Source organism: Falco biarmicus, chromosome 3, assembly GCF_023638135.1.
Source record: "Falco biarmicus isolate bFalBia1 chromosome 3, bFalBia1.pri, whole genome shotgun sequence".
NCBI lineage: Eukaryota > Metazoa > Chordata > Aves > Falconiformes > Falconidae > Falco > Falco biarmicus.
Window position 1 is genome coordinate 118,997,591 of NC_079290.1, and position 12,453 is coordinate 119,010,043.

Here is a 12,453-nt window from a genome sequence, read left to right on the forward strand (position 1 = left end):
TGCCCTGGAGCGTGGGGAGGCTGCTGGAGTCGCTTCTCTGGCCCACACAGCCTCGACCTTCTCTGGAAGGCGTCAGCCCTGGGGGCTTGGGGTGGACTGACAGCACTGTGGAGAGCTAGCAGACAGGCCCAGAACTGCACCGACCAAGTACGGCACTGGGGGAAGCTGTCATGACCTAACATCTACAGCCCTCCGAGCCCGGCATCGTGTCCTGCCCCAGATAGGGAGAGAGATGCAGGGCTGTGCCTGCTGCACGGGCTTATGGCAGAGCTGCCTGTCCCCATTGCCATCAGCTGATACTGCAGCACATCCTGCTCCCTGTCCCAGCTCCTTGCCTGGATGATGCTGGGAGGCTGTGGCATGTGCCGGGTCCGAGCCGATCCCTCTGCCTGCTGCTGCCCACGGGCACCGGGACATGCCAGGCGCTCTCCCCATGCCCTTCCATCAGCCATCCCTCCCATTAAATCCCTGCCCTAAATGCACGGCTGCAGTCCTGCTGCTGGAAAGCAAATGCATGCCAGGCTGCGGCAAGGCATGGAGAGAGGCGTGCTGCCCGCTGCATGCTGCCTGCTGCCCGCTGCCTGTTCCCTGCCTGCTCCTGCTGCTGCCCTCCCGCGCGGGGCCCGGGCCTCCCCACCGGCCACCCTGTCACACGCGGTGGTGGAGCTGGAAGCTCTCGCTACTTGTTTCACGGGAACTTCCGACATTTCAAAAATTGTTTTCATTCTGGCTTGGAATGAAGACAAATATTTCAGAAATTTCCTGGATAACATAAAGTTTAAAATATCCTCCAAACTAAAATAGAAGTAGTAGGCTATCTTGCATTATGTCATATCATGCCAGCTCATGGTACACTGAGCAGAATTACAGATGACTTGTCATGAGATGTAAACAAAAATACAAATAATGTCAACAAGAGAGGAGAAATGAAATGCTGAAATGAGAAATTCTCTAAAACTATTCCCCCCCCCCCCCCCCCCCCCTTGTGCAAATTGATTCTCCATGGGATATTGCTTGGATTTTATAAAAGGGCACGATCTGGCCAAAGCAGCTCTTCTGTTCTCTGGAGAAGAAGGAACACCCTGCCGGTGCTCCCCACCAGCCCCTTCCAGCCCCACAGCCCCGCAGCAGTGCTGCTGCAGCCGGGCTGGGTCCAGGATGTCCCCTCGCCCCCTGCCCCCTGCTCCCTGGCCACGCTCAGTCCTTTATCTTGTTTCTTGCAAGCCAAGGGCATGCGTGCTCCACGGTCAGCCCAGCACACCCCGGGCCCCTGCTGTCTGCCAGCAGAGATAACGCCAAGATGGATAAAGCTGGGCGCTGGGGTTAACGGCGCGAAGCGACTGTAGGAGGAGAGGAGGAGGAGGAGGTTGTGTGGTCCCGCTCTGCCCGGTGCCGGCCGCAGCGGGGCCACGGCTGGGGACAGCGCTTACCTTGGCTCAGCTCTGCCCGGCTGGGGCTGGCTCCTGCCCTCCCTGCGCCCGGTGCATCGCCTGGGCGGCCGCTCAACACCGGCGCGGCTGCCCCACGCCGGGGCTCTGCGCCGGGCAGACCTCCGGGCGCCGGCTGGCACCCATCCCCCTGTCTGCCCCGTGCCTCTCCAGAAAGGCACTGCTGGGAAGGAGCGCCGAAGCTCATGTCTCAGGCGCTGTATCCACCCCTTCCCACCCTCTTGGGGTTCGGTCCTGCCAGTTCCACTTGTGGGCTGTCCTCACCACTTTGGGCCTTTCTACCGCTCCCCTTCTTGTGGCTCTGGATGTCACCACAGACACGCTTTTATGAGAGTGGGCTTGTGCAAGGCTTGTATAAAGTGTTCTCAGAAATACGAGGTCCTGTCATTTGTAAAACTAATAAAAATGTCCAATAATTTTTACAAGGGAAAAATGAGTCATTGGATGGCACATTTCTCATTACTGGCATTTTACAATTAAAATGAGCATCTATTGAATCAATCCAAAGCTCTTATTGTTAGCAGACACTAATAACTTCCTGAGCTATTGAAGATACTTTTTTTCTGAAGAAACATGACCCCTCACCACGGCATTTCTCGTCGAGAGTGGTATCCAGCTGAGACCAGCTCTGCTCAGCTCCTGCTGGAGTGGTTTCAAACACATCCTGATGAGACTGGTGGCTATAACTGGGTGGGAAATTGTTTTTAAGCCCTCAAAAATGTTCAAGATTTCAAAATTTTTCCCGCTCCACATGGGGATGAATCCAGAATTGTTCAACGTTTTTACCAAAAAGAAAAAAAAAAAAAAAAGTCTTCATGGAAACCAGCTCCGGAATAGCCAATAACCATCAGTCATGCTGAGCCGGGCAAAGCGGGGACTCCTGCCCGCCCCAGCCCGCTGGCGGCTGGGACCGCCATGCTGGTGGCTGCGCTGGCATAAGCTGACTTCTCCTCCCAGGGTGGGACACCCATCCCAGACCTCATGACCTTCTCTGGTGAAAAATGAATCCAGTGAAACTTTCCCAATTTCACTGCAACAGTTGCGCGTGCATGGCCAAGCGCTGGTCTGTGCTGTGTTCTGCCCCATGCAGGAGGCAGACCAGCAAAACAGGGTCATCACCACCTATTGCCTTTGGAAGATGGAAATTTTTGCAGCTGCTTCTGTTTTCAAAACCCACTAGAAACTTCAGGACGATATAGGAATCCTTAATTTTCAATAGGCACTAAAACCATCTGCTGCTATCTCCTGAAAATCAGCCTCCCTCCAGATGTCTCAGGATGGATCCTGGCAACCACAATCACCACCTGCTTTTGAAAGTGGACACCCTGATAGAAAATGAGGGATGGTCTGAGAAAGGTTCAATGAGAAAAAGTCCTGCAGTGGCACAGGGTGCAGCCAGTGCTCAGAGGCTCCCAGTGCCCCCAGCCAGTTCTCCTCTGCCTACGAGGGCTCAGTGCAGCCTCATGAGATTAGTCTGAGAAGAGCCAGCTTGGCTGTGGGACTCATTTCTCAAAGTGCCTTTAGATGAAGCAAAACACATTAAAAGACAGAGCCCACATATCGCCTCCAGCAGAGGTGTCCAGGGAAAGCTCCTGCTGCAGAGTTTAGCTGGGGGAGCTCCTGGCTGCCGTATGGCCAACCACCAGCCAAACCCTCAGCATGTGCCCTGAGGTGCACCTGCCGGGAGATGGTGCTGAGGACAGTTGTCACTGGTGCAGCCCCGGGGGGCTCCCACGGCCACCCACACCGTTTGCCAGGACACTTACTCCCACCTGCTGGCAAAGCCCAATGAAAAGAAATTCACTTGGGCTTTGGGTGACCTTCTTCCTCTCTTTATGTTCATGCTGGCATCAAGTTTGTTCTGAACCTTCTTGTAGAAGGCATGTTTTAGGAGTGCTGTTTTCCCATGCGCAGCCACCTGCACATCCCCAAGGCAGAGGGAGAAGCCTTTTCCTTGCCATGATGCCAGAAAAGAGAAGCCAAATTATCCCCACGTGCACAGAGAATACAGTCAGTTTCTGGATGAGAACGGACATCTTTCCTCCAAAACCCCAATGGACCCTGGGCAGCCAGGCTGCTGTCACTTGTGGGGAGGTTCAGTCCCTATTTGTATGATCAAACACGTGCAAAGCTGATGAAAAACTACCATGAAATCCCACTGCACAGTAGTAACAATGAGCAAGTGCTGGCTTCCAAATACTGAGTGCCCTGCCAAAGAGCTGGCAAGTACAGATCCTGCTGGGCTGCGGGGGTCCAGATGCTGCTTTTGCCACTGCAGATCATCTTTGTGCAGGTCTGCAAGAGACAAGCCCCAACCCAGCCACCTCTCTAAGAGCCTGCTCGCCAGAAATGAATGGCCAAAACACTAACACTCATCCATGGTGGAGACTTCACTCTGTCCTTGCTAGAAGAGTCCTCATCTGTGCTGAGTAGAGGACTGGAGCAGGCACTTGGTGCTTGCTGGCTGAGCAGTCCAAACTGGGCACATCAGAAGGATGCTGGGCTCTGCTCTCTGTGCACCACGCTGTCTCTGGACTCTCCCGTCTCTCCATGCTCTCCATTTCTCTCTGGAGGGGACAGTTCTTTCTCTTGGGAAAGTGCAATGGCAGTGGGGATGCTGATGCAGGGCCCAGATGTTGGGGAGAAGCAGATGAGGTTGTTTTCCATTCTGTGTTATTGTGCAATGGCTCCAGAGCTGGAGACGCTTCCCACTTCTTTTCCTTTGCTACTGAAACACGGGGGTTGGGACGACAATATGTATTGTCGTTTATAAGCACTGTAAGACTCTCCTGGGACCTACGTGCATAAATCTTGTGTTTGCTTTAGCATTCTTTTTCTCTCTTACATCCTTGCAACAGAGCTTCTGCCTGTGCTGTATGTGTGTGAGACTGAGCTCCGCAGAAAATGAAGTCCTGCTCCCAAGAGCATCAGTCTGTGCTGCTGCCATACTCCTCTCGTCCTGCTCCAAAGGAAGGGCCGTGGGAACTAGCTGCTAATCCAGCCTGTCCCAGCCAAGGTCCCGCTGCGGCTGCCAGGTGCCTGAGCGCAGCGCACACAGCGGGCATTGCCGACAGCCGGCAAGAAATGCCAAGAGCTTCCCTTTATGGCTCCGTATTTCCTGTTAAATTTTTATGGGATTTCCTCAGTGTTCAGATTTATGAACATGCTTGCCTGGCTTTGGAGGCCCAGGATCCTGGTGTGGGCAGACACTGGCAGAGATGAATGGGGAAACCTGCTGCCAGGCGGGGGCAGGGCTGGGGGTCTGCCTGGCTCCCCGCTGCCCAAGGCAGCAGTTGCCATGCTGGGAGGCCAGCCCCGAGTACGGGTGCCATGGGTGCCCCTGGCCCAGCCGCGGTCCCCACCACCCACCCGCCACAGGGCCAGCTCCCAGGTGCCATCGCAGGCATTCGGCCCCGGCTCCCGCAGGGCTGCCTTGTGCCTGGCCCTGCAGGGAATTTGGCGTCCCCGCCACAGGGACTTATCGGCTGATGTCGCAGGATTTCCTCACCCCGCCGGGAGCGCACAATAGCGAGGACAGGCTGCTCCGCAGACACCCTAATCCCTTGGCGATTGTGCTGCGTTTCGGGGGGTGACAACAGTTCAATGAAGGTTTGCAAGGTTAGCAGGAACGTTAATCCTTACAGAAGAAAAATGTGACAATTATTTAATGCCATGGCTGGAAGCTTTTGTGCTGCCCTTAGTACAATGTGTTTGTACTGGGCAATGTCCTATCTAAAGCATTGCTGAGGACAAATGCTACACAGGCTACCTGGGCACTGGCTGCACGGCTGCCAGGGCTGCAGGGCGCAGGGTACAGGAGGGGATGGGCATCTGTGCCAGGAGGCTGCAGCTGGTGCTGCCAGATGTCTGTGCAGCCTGGCTCTGCTTCTGCTCCGTCCCTTTGAATTTTCATATGAGCAAGGGAGTTTCTGCCATCATCCAATGAAAGCACAAACATGTACACGGCCAGAGCACACACGGACAGCTCTTGGGAGTAGCAGAGTTCTTTATTGTCTGAATTCAATTTCCAGAAAATTGGGTGTCTTTTACAATTCAGAGATGCTGCAGAAGAAATGCAGCTGATGAGCTCCTGCTCTCCGAGTTTACACTGTGGTGAACTGCCGGAGGAGAGCGTGGAGGCACACGCCTGCTGAACTGCTCCAGGATGCAGGGTGGGGAGTGTGCTCCAAAATGGGTCCAGAGACCTGCAGAGGAGGGGGCAGGTGGCACGGGGACAGAGGGAGATAGAGGACCCTCGGTTACTGGACAATGATTCCCAGGGCACATGATGAGACTATTGCAGCAGTTGCCCCTTCCCTACAGAGTAGACGTGCTCTGTGGTCCCAGCACCCCAGGGGCAGCTCAGCAGGGTGGGGAGCACCCTCCGTGAGAGCCTGCCACAGCTGCTGGGGGCTGGAGGAGATGTGTGAGCGCAACTCTATCTGTGTGAAGCCTTGGCCGCTTCCCGAAGGACAGCTCTTCTGGCATTAGTGAGTTGCTGGGAGGTGGAGGAATGAAACACCCTCGGCGCTGCCAGCCAGCTTGTGTGCAGAGAGCTGTGACAGCCATCCGGGGATTTCTCTGGCTGCAGGGACTGAGGGAAGGGAAGGAAGGGATAAAGCACTGAGATCACAGGCGGGATCCCGCCTGCTCGCCCAGAGGCAGGCTCAGCACCACAACACGCCCCTCCAACCTGCTCCCAGCAGCGCTGGTGAAAGTGCCGACGTGCTGTCCCTGCCTGACCCCACACACATCCCCGCAGCACACCGACAGCCAAAGGCAGCAGGAACAGCCAGGTCTGGCGGCGCTGCAATGACTCGTGCACGGCCAGCAAGATGGGGGAACCCCGCAGTGGTGCTTGGTGCTCCAGCCAGGCTGGGGCAGCATCTCAGCCTGGCCAGAGGCAAAGGCCTCACCAGATGTCCCCTGTGTAAGACCAGCAGCCTTCATCCTGTCCCAGCTCCCTTTTCCTGCCTGCATGGCTGGGGCATCAAACTAACTTCTCTGGAGAGAGAGGAGCTGCCAGAGGGCAGCCCCCAAAGCACATGGCAGGCTCCCAAGAGGCTTGGGTCAGCCTCCCCCTCACCTGCCCCTTCCCTCTCAGCATCTCCTGGCCACGACTGTCCCCTTGGGCATGCCAGGCAGGGCGAGAGGCCACTGACCGTGGGGCAGCAGGTGCTGGCTGTCACTTGGTGCTGGTGGCAGGCACTGTCCTCGGTGGACAAGCATGTTCACATGGTGGTGTGCATGTGTGTGTGCTCGTATGTGCGTGTCTAAGTCATTGCGGCTCCATGGATTTTAGGCACTGCAGGCAGAAAGTACAAATCTGCATCTGATTAAAACGGCCCTTTGTAATATAACCTATATGAGCCTGCACTTAACACCCATCATCCTGAGGAAAGCCCAGGCTCTCTTCCAGCCAGTTGGACTCCGTGCCTCCGGGGCAGATCTCCCAGGGACATGAGACTGCCGGGGCAGGAACTTGGATGCGTTTCTGTGTGGATTCTTCCCCCTTCTAGAGAGGCACAATGGGGCTTTGCATGAGTGATACAAACATGCCAGTTGTACTTAAGGTTGACAAATAATGTAAACCACACAATCTGGTTTGAGGGAAACGACTTCACCACAATTTATTTTAGTGCTTTAAACATCACGCCAAACTCTGTAGTGAATTGCTAAATTAATGCCGGGCTGCCATCTAAATAGACATCTTCAGATCACAAGCATGTTATAGGGGGAATGGTTTCCTTTGAAATGGTTCCCACAGCTTAAAGGCTGTGCAAAGAAAAAATGTGCCCAGGATTCAATTGCTGCCAACATGTGGTGGCCACATTTCTCTGCCGCTATTGGCCAAGTTGCACAGTAAAGCTGAGGAAGTATCATTTGAGGTGGATAGATAAACCAGTGATTGCAGAGAGACAGGGAATGTCATAAGCAGCTCACTCCGAGGAAAGGGATAAAGCAAAATAGCCTCAGTTCCAAGCTCTTAGCCTGCAAAAATGTGCCCTGCCCAGGAAGGCAGCTGGTCGTCCCCATCACACAGTTTCTCGGCTGCTCCTGATGCAGCAGAGAAGCTCAGCGAAAGCACAGTTGGATGTTTCTTCCACTCTTGGTTTTCCATTGGCGTCTTGGCTGATGTAATCAGCATTGCTGCACTCCTCTGCTCCCCTGGCTGCAGGCGGCCAATGGCAATTTCCACCCGCTCACAGCGGTGTCCCAGATCTCTAGAGAGAAAAGCCCATCAGATCCACTTGACGGGGGAAGCCAGGCTCCTGGGGCCAGAGCTCGCTCACTGGAGCCAGGAGACTGCACATGAGAATCGCAGGGAATGAGAAGCTGGTTGAACACCTTCCTCGTCTACAGGTCCACTTATGGTGCAGTTTGGAAAGCTGCAAAGTGCATGCAGATGTGTTTGAGCAGGGGCTGCAGAGGATGCCCTGCAGCAGTGTGGAGGGAAAGAAATCAGAAGAGACCCTGCCCCTCTCAAGGCAGCACAGCTGGGCGAGGGCAGAGGAAAGAGCTGGGTGCGGGAGGAGGGCTGTGCCGGGGGAGGTGCAGGCAGCATGTCCCTGCCTGTGTCCTTGCTAGCTGTTCTTTCAGTGGCTCCATCTGCGGGATGCTGGGAGCTCATGGGACCAAACACTCACCCCAAAGCACAACATGGTACTGCCCATGCTGTGTGCTGCTGAAGGTGGGGGGACAATGGGACCACGACAGCTGCCCCCTCCAGCATGGAGGAGCTGGGGAGGCTCATGGTGGGCACTCACGCCACATGTGTGCTTTACATATAGACTTCAAACACTGGAGATACCCTGGCATCCAGCAGCCAGGCTGTAGCAAGCACCCTGTAGACAAAGGATGAGAAGACAAAGGAGAGGGAAGGGAGCTGTCACTTGGCCACTGTTCCCACCCAGGCAAGTTGGGTTTTGTTTCCCCATCACCAGCCCGAAATCCATCTTCCATGCTTTCGTGGCTCAGTCGCTCTTTCCCCTTATGGTTTCCTTCAGCTGAGCTGGAGGAAGAATAAAGAAATGTCTCTCTGGGCCCCAGCCTCTTACAAGGCTCATAAATATGTCTCTGCTTAAAAACTCAAGGATTAATTAACTCATGAGTTTCTCCTAACCAAAGTTCTGGGAAAGAGCACCCTCCTGCGTGGGATTCAGCACGTCTGCAGGAGATTTCTCTGGGGCCTCTTCCCTGCCCACAGATGCCTGACCAGGATAGACCTGGGGCTGGGCATCACCCAGCAAACAGGACCCTGGCCCCACAGCACTACTGCACGCCAGCTGTGCTGTGCTGGGACTCCGGTGCCATGGGGCACCTGGGTGGCCATCAGCATTGGGCTCCCAGGACATGTTGCCATGTTGCCTTTACAGTGTTTTCAATTAGGTGCTTGACAATGCCCAGGCTCGGTGGTCCGTTGTAAATTTTGAGGGTTGACAGTGCCATGGGAAAGTTTGGACCAAGGGGGCTGGTGCCTCAGGGTGCATCTTGGGGCCTGGCTTTCAGGATGCACCAGCTGCTGGCCCTCCCATGCAACCCATCCCCAACCCCACACCACTTTCAAGCCCCTCACCAGAGCGGCTGCCCCAGCATGGTGGGGATGCTCCATGCTGGGCACCTGGGCACTGCCAGCCCCCATGTGGACCCTGTCAGCGGCTCCCATCTCATCATGCGCCCCATCCTGCTTTGGGAGGTGCAGGCTGCTCCCAAGGTGGCTGCCCCTTCTCCCAAGAGGTGCAGGGCAGGAGGGCAGGCGCAGTCCCTGTGTTGCCCTGCCCTGGGCCCAGCCCGGAGGGGTGCCGAGCCCTGCAACAGGCACAGGACGAAGTGGACTGAGGGGGCTGCTGGAGTGTGTGCAGGATCACACCCTTTGCTCGCAAGGTCCCTCCACCTCCACCGCTCACTCGGGCTCCCTCTGCAGCCTGGGTCCTCTCTGCAGCCCCTATGCCTCTGCACGGCAGCGGGTCTGCAGCCCGGCCAGCCTTGAGACCCCCCATGGGCGCTGGCACCCTTGCCGAGGAGATGGCTCACTCTGCGGCTCGGCCGTGCCCAGCACAGCCCCTGGGGAGGGAGGGTGTCTCCAGCAGCCGTCTGGTCCTTGGCACAGCGTGTCGGCTCAGTAATCGCTGGTCTCCAAAGAGCAGGAGCTGCCAGGAGCCACTCCTTCCTCAGTGGGTCTAAGCAGAGCTGGTACGAAACAAACAACTTTTGCAACATGTTTTGTTTTCCATCATTACATTTAAAAAGTAAATGGATTAAATCCATTTTGCTGCCACTTCACTATGTCAAGTGTAACCTGAGCACTGCTCGCAGGGGAGGCTGTGCACTGCGCGAGGCCTCCCCCAGCTCGTGGCACAGCTGCCTGGCTCTGCTGGCACCTGGGAGCAGTGCAGGGATGGGCTCGGACAAGCCGTGTCGGTCCTGTGCCCATCACCCCCGCTGCCCTGCTCGCTCCCAGGAGGGGTGTCCCCATCCTGCATGTCAGGCACGCAGGGCTGGAAGGGCTGGTGCTGAAGCAGAGAGGTGTGCAGGAAGCTGAAATGCCAAAGCTGAGCAGGGACCATCCCTGGCACACAATGCCACTGAGGAGGACTGCAGTGTCCCCCAGGGCTGGCGCCGAGTCTCTCCTTCCTCCACTCCTGCAATACTTCCCACCTTCTTCCCAACGTCTGCTGCCCAGCTCAGCATGGGCATCCCAGGCTGCTGCGTGTCACATGGGGCTGCATGCACAGAGTGTCACCCAGCAAAGCACCAGCACCAGCAGGAGGTACCCCCAGGAGCTGTTTACTGTAATGACATGGTCTCTCTCAGTGAGGTTTTTGTCCTGTCCTCAGCCCGGGTGGATGAGAGGCCCTGGGGACAGCTCTCTGCCAGTCCCCATCCCCAGTCCTGGAGCTGAAAGCATCTCACATGGCCATGCACCCAAGGGCAAAGGGGCTCTGCATATTCAGTTGCCCACAGCTCCCCCAGGCAGCCCCCACCACCTTCCCCAGCCCCTTGGAGATGCCACCCCTGGCCAGCACACAGAAGAGGCAGGGGAACAAACACCCTGTCCCGAACTGGCTGTTCCTCACCAGGGCATGCCGGCCGATTGGGCTGCAAAGGCAGCTCCGCTGTCCCAGCGAGTGGCTCGGGAGCGCCGTGTGTGTGCCAAGGGCAGAGCCTGTCTGAACTGCAGCGCAGGGTGATGCACTCCAAATCCCCTCACAAATGCAGAGCAGGGCTGGGAGCACCATTCAGAAGTCTGGATTTTCTCCTCTCCATGAAGGCAGCTGTCTGCACCCGGGACAGACCTTGATTACATTGGCACCACAGTCAAAGCACCCACTGATGTCATGTGAAGTGGAACTTGGCCCTTGGTGTGAGAGGACTCAACGCTGCTTCCAGCTGGCCTCCTCGCTGCTTCTCGCACTGTCTTTGGAACATAATTAATTTGCTCTGTTGGAAGGGTGGTTTCCAGCTAAGCAGGGATCCTCTGGGTTTACCAGTTGGTGAAAGTGGTTTCCAAAGCACGGGCCACCCTTTCTTCTCAAGAACTGGTTTGGAGAGGCAGTGGCAGCCCCCGTGGGCTCCTGCCCATCACAATGCCATACTTCTTTTTTGGATAAGCCCAACAGTTTAGCTTTATCAGACACCTCTAGATACAACATGGTTTCTCTGAAGCGCTATGGCAGCTTTTTTGCTCCCTGTGAGGGCTGGCTAGCATCAGAGAAGGCCATGGACTGGCTGCTGCAGGGACCCAGCTGCCCCGGGATCTGATGTGATCTCCCCAGTGCCGCCCTTAGCCACAGCAGCCACTGCGAGCACGGATGGGCTGAGCTTGGCCCTGCCCTGTGGGAGCAGCCATGCTGGCCGTGTGGCACCGTGATACCCAGGCGGGTGGCCCATCCCCGATGGCGCCCTGAGCAGTGGGAGCGGCTGTGGGCCGAGCCAGCTGCTTGGGCTTCTCCTTCTTCCACAGAATTTCTTCCCTCTGCCTCTGCACTGCCTGCAGCAAGGCTGCTCAGTGCTGGAAACCCAGATGTATTTCAGTGTCCCAGATGGGCCCTGCCCTTTGCAAGCTCCAGCCCCAGCTTTGGGAGCTGGAAGGTCAGGAACCCTGGGGCCACCCAGCCTGGACAGCACCTTGATGCCTGGGACGCTTGGGTGGCCCCTGGCCCTCTCCCACCTCCACCCCAATTACTTGCAGAGGCATTTTCTGAGCTGACTGCACCTCCATCCATCCCATCTCGCCCCTTGCCCGTGTGTGCACAGTCAGGCCCTGTGTGTGCTCCCATCAGGCTCTGGTCTGAGCTGGAGGAGAAGAGGAAACATTTGAGCAAACTGTTTTACCAGAAAACATGCAAGTGACTTTTTTAATAATAACATCCAAATGAAAACAATGTGGGCTTCAAAGTCCATCCTCAGGATGCTTTGTGGCTCACGGGCTTTCTGACAGCAACACTCCTTTCCATCCCAGGGAACGCACCCAGGAACACCAGCCCCTTCCCACGGTGCCTGTGCTGCCTCTCGCCGTTCGGCCACCCTGCATGGCTGAGGTCTGGGGAGAGGGTGCCAGCAGGGCTATGCTGGGATGCTGGGGATTCTGTCACTTTATCTGTCACAATTCTGTCAAATTGGCCCTTCAGTGGCTTCCTCTGTCCTGCCTTTTGCCAGGATTGCAGGCAAGAGCAGCCCTGGAGATCAGCGTGGCCACGGCTGTGCCTGCTCTAGAGGCAGTTTCTTGTTACCCAAACATAAATGTTGATGTTTGAGGAGGAGAGATGCTGATGGAAATGGAGCTGGCCCTGTTTGTTTGTTAAAGCAGCTATTTTAAACAAGTTCTGTTCACACAGCTTGCAGTTCGGAAGGAAGTTTTCCCAGCCATAATATCCTAGCTCAGCGCTGGGCAGACAATGGTTCAGCAGTTGCCTGGGATTAGCATGGTGAAGTCACCCTGCACAGCCTGGGAAGGGCGTCTGGGAAAGGGCAGCGGTGGATTTTGTGCTGGGGAGGCCGGGGG

The 12,453-nt window shown here is 56.2% G+C and overlaps 1 protein-coding gene across 1 annotated transcript in view; it reads right to left on the bottom strand.

Moving 5' to 3' along the window:
• RSPO1 (R-spondin 1) overlaps positions 1–1,578 on the bottom strand; it is a 31,236-nt gene extending 29,658 nt beyond the window's left edge. Inside the window, exon 1 of the mRNA XM_056333568.1 lies at positions 1,431–1,578. The gene's annotated coding sequence lies outside the window, so the exon portion shown is untranslated. The remainder of the gene's footprint in view (positions 1–1,430) is intronic.
• Between the last annotated feature and the right edge of the window lie 10,875 nt (positions 1,579–12,453).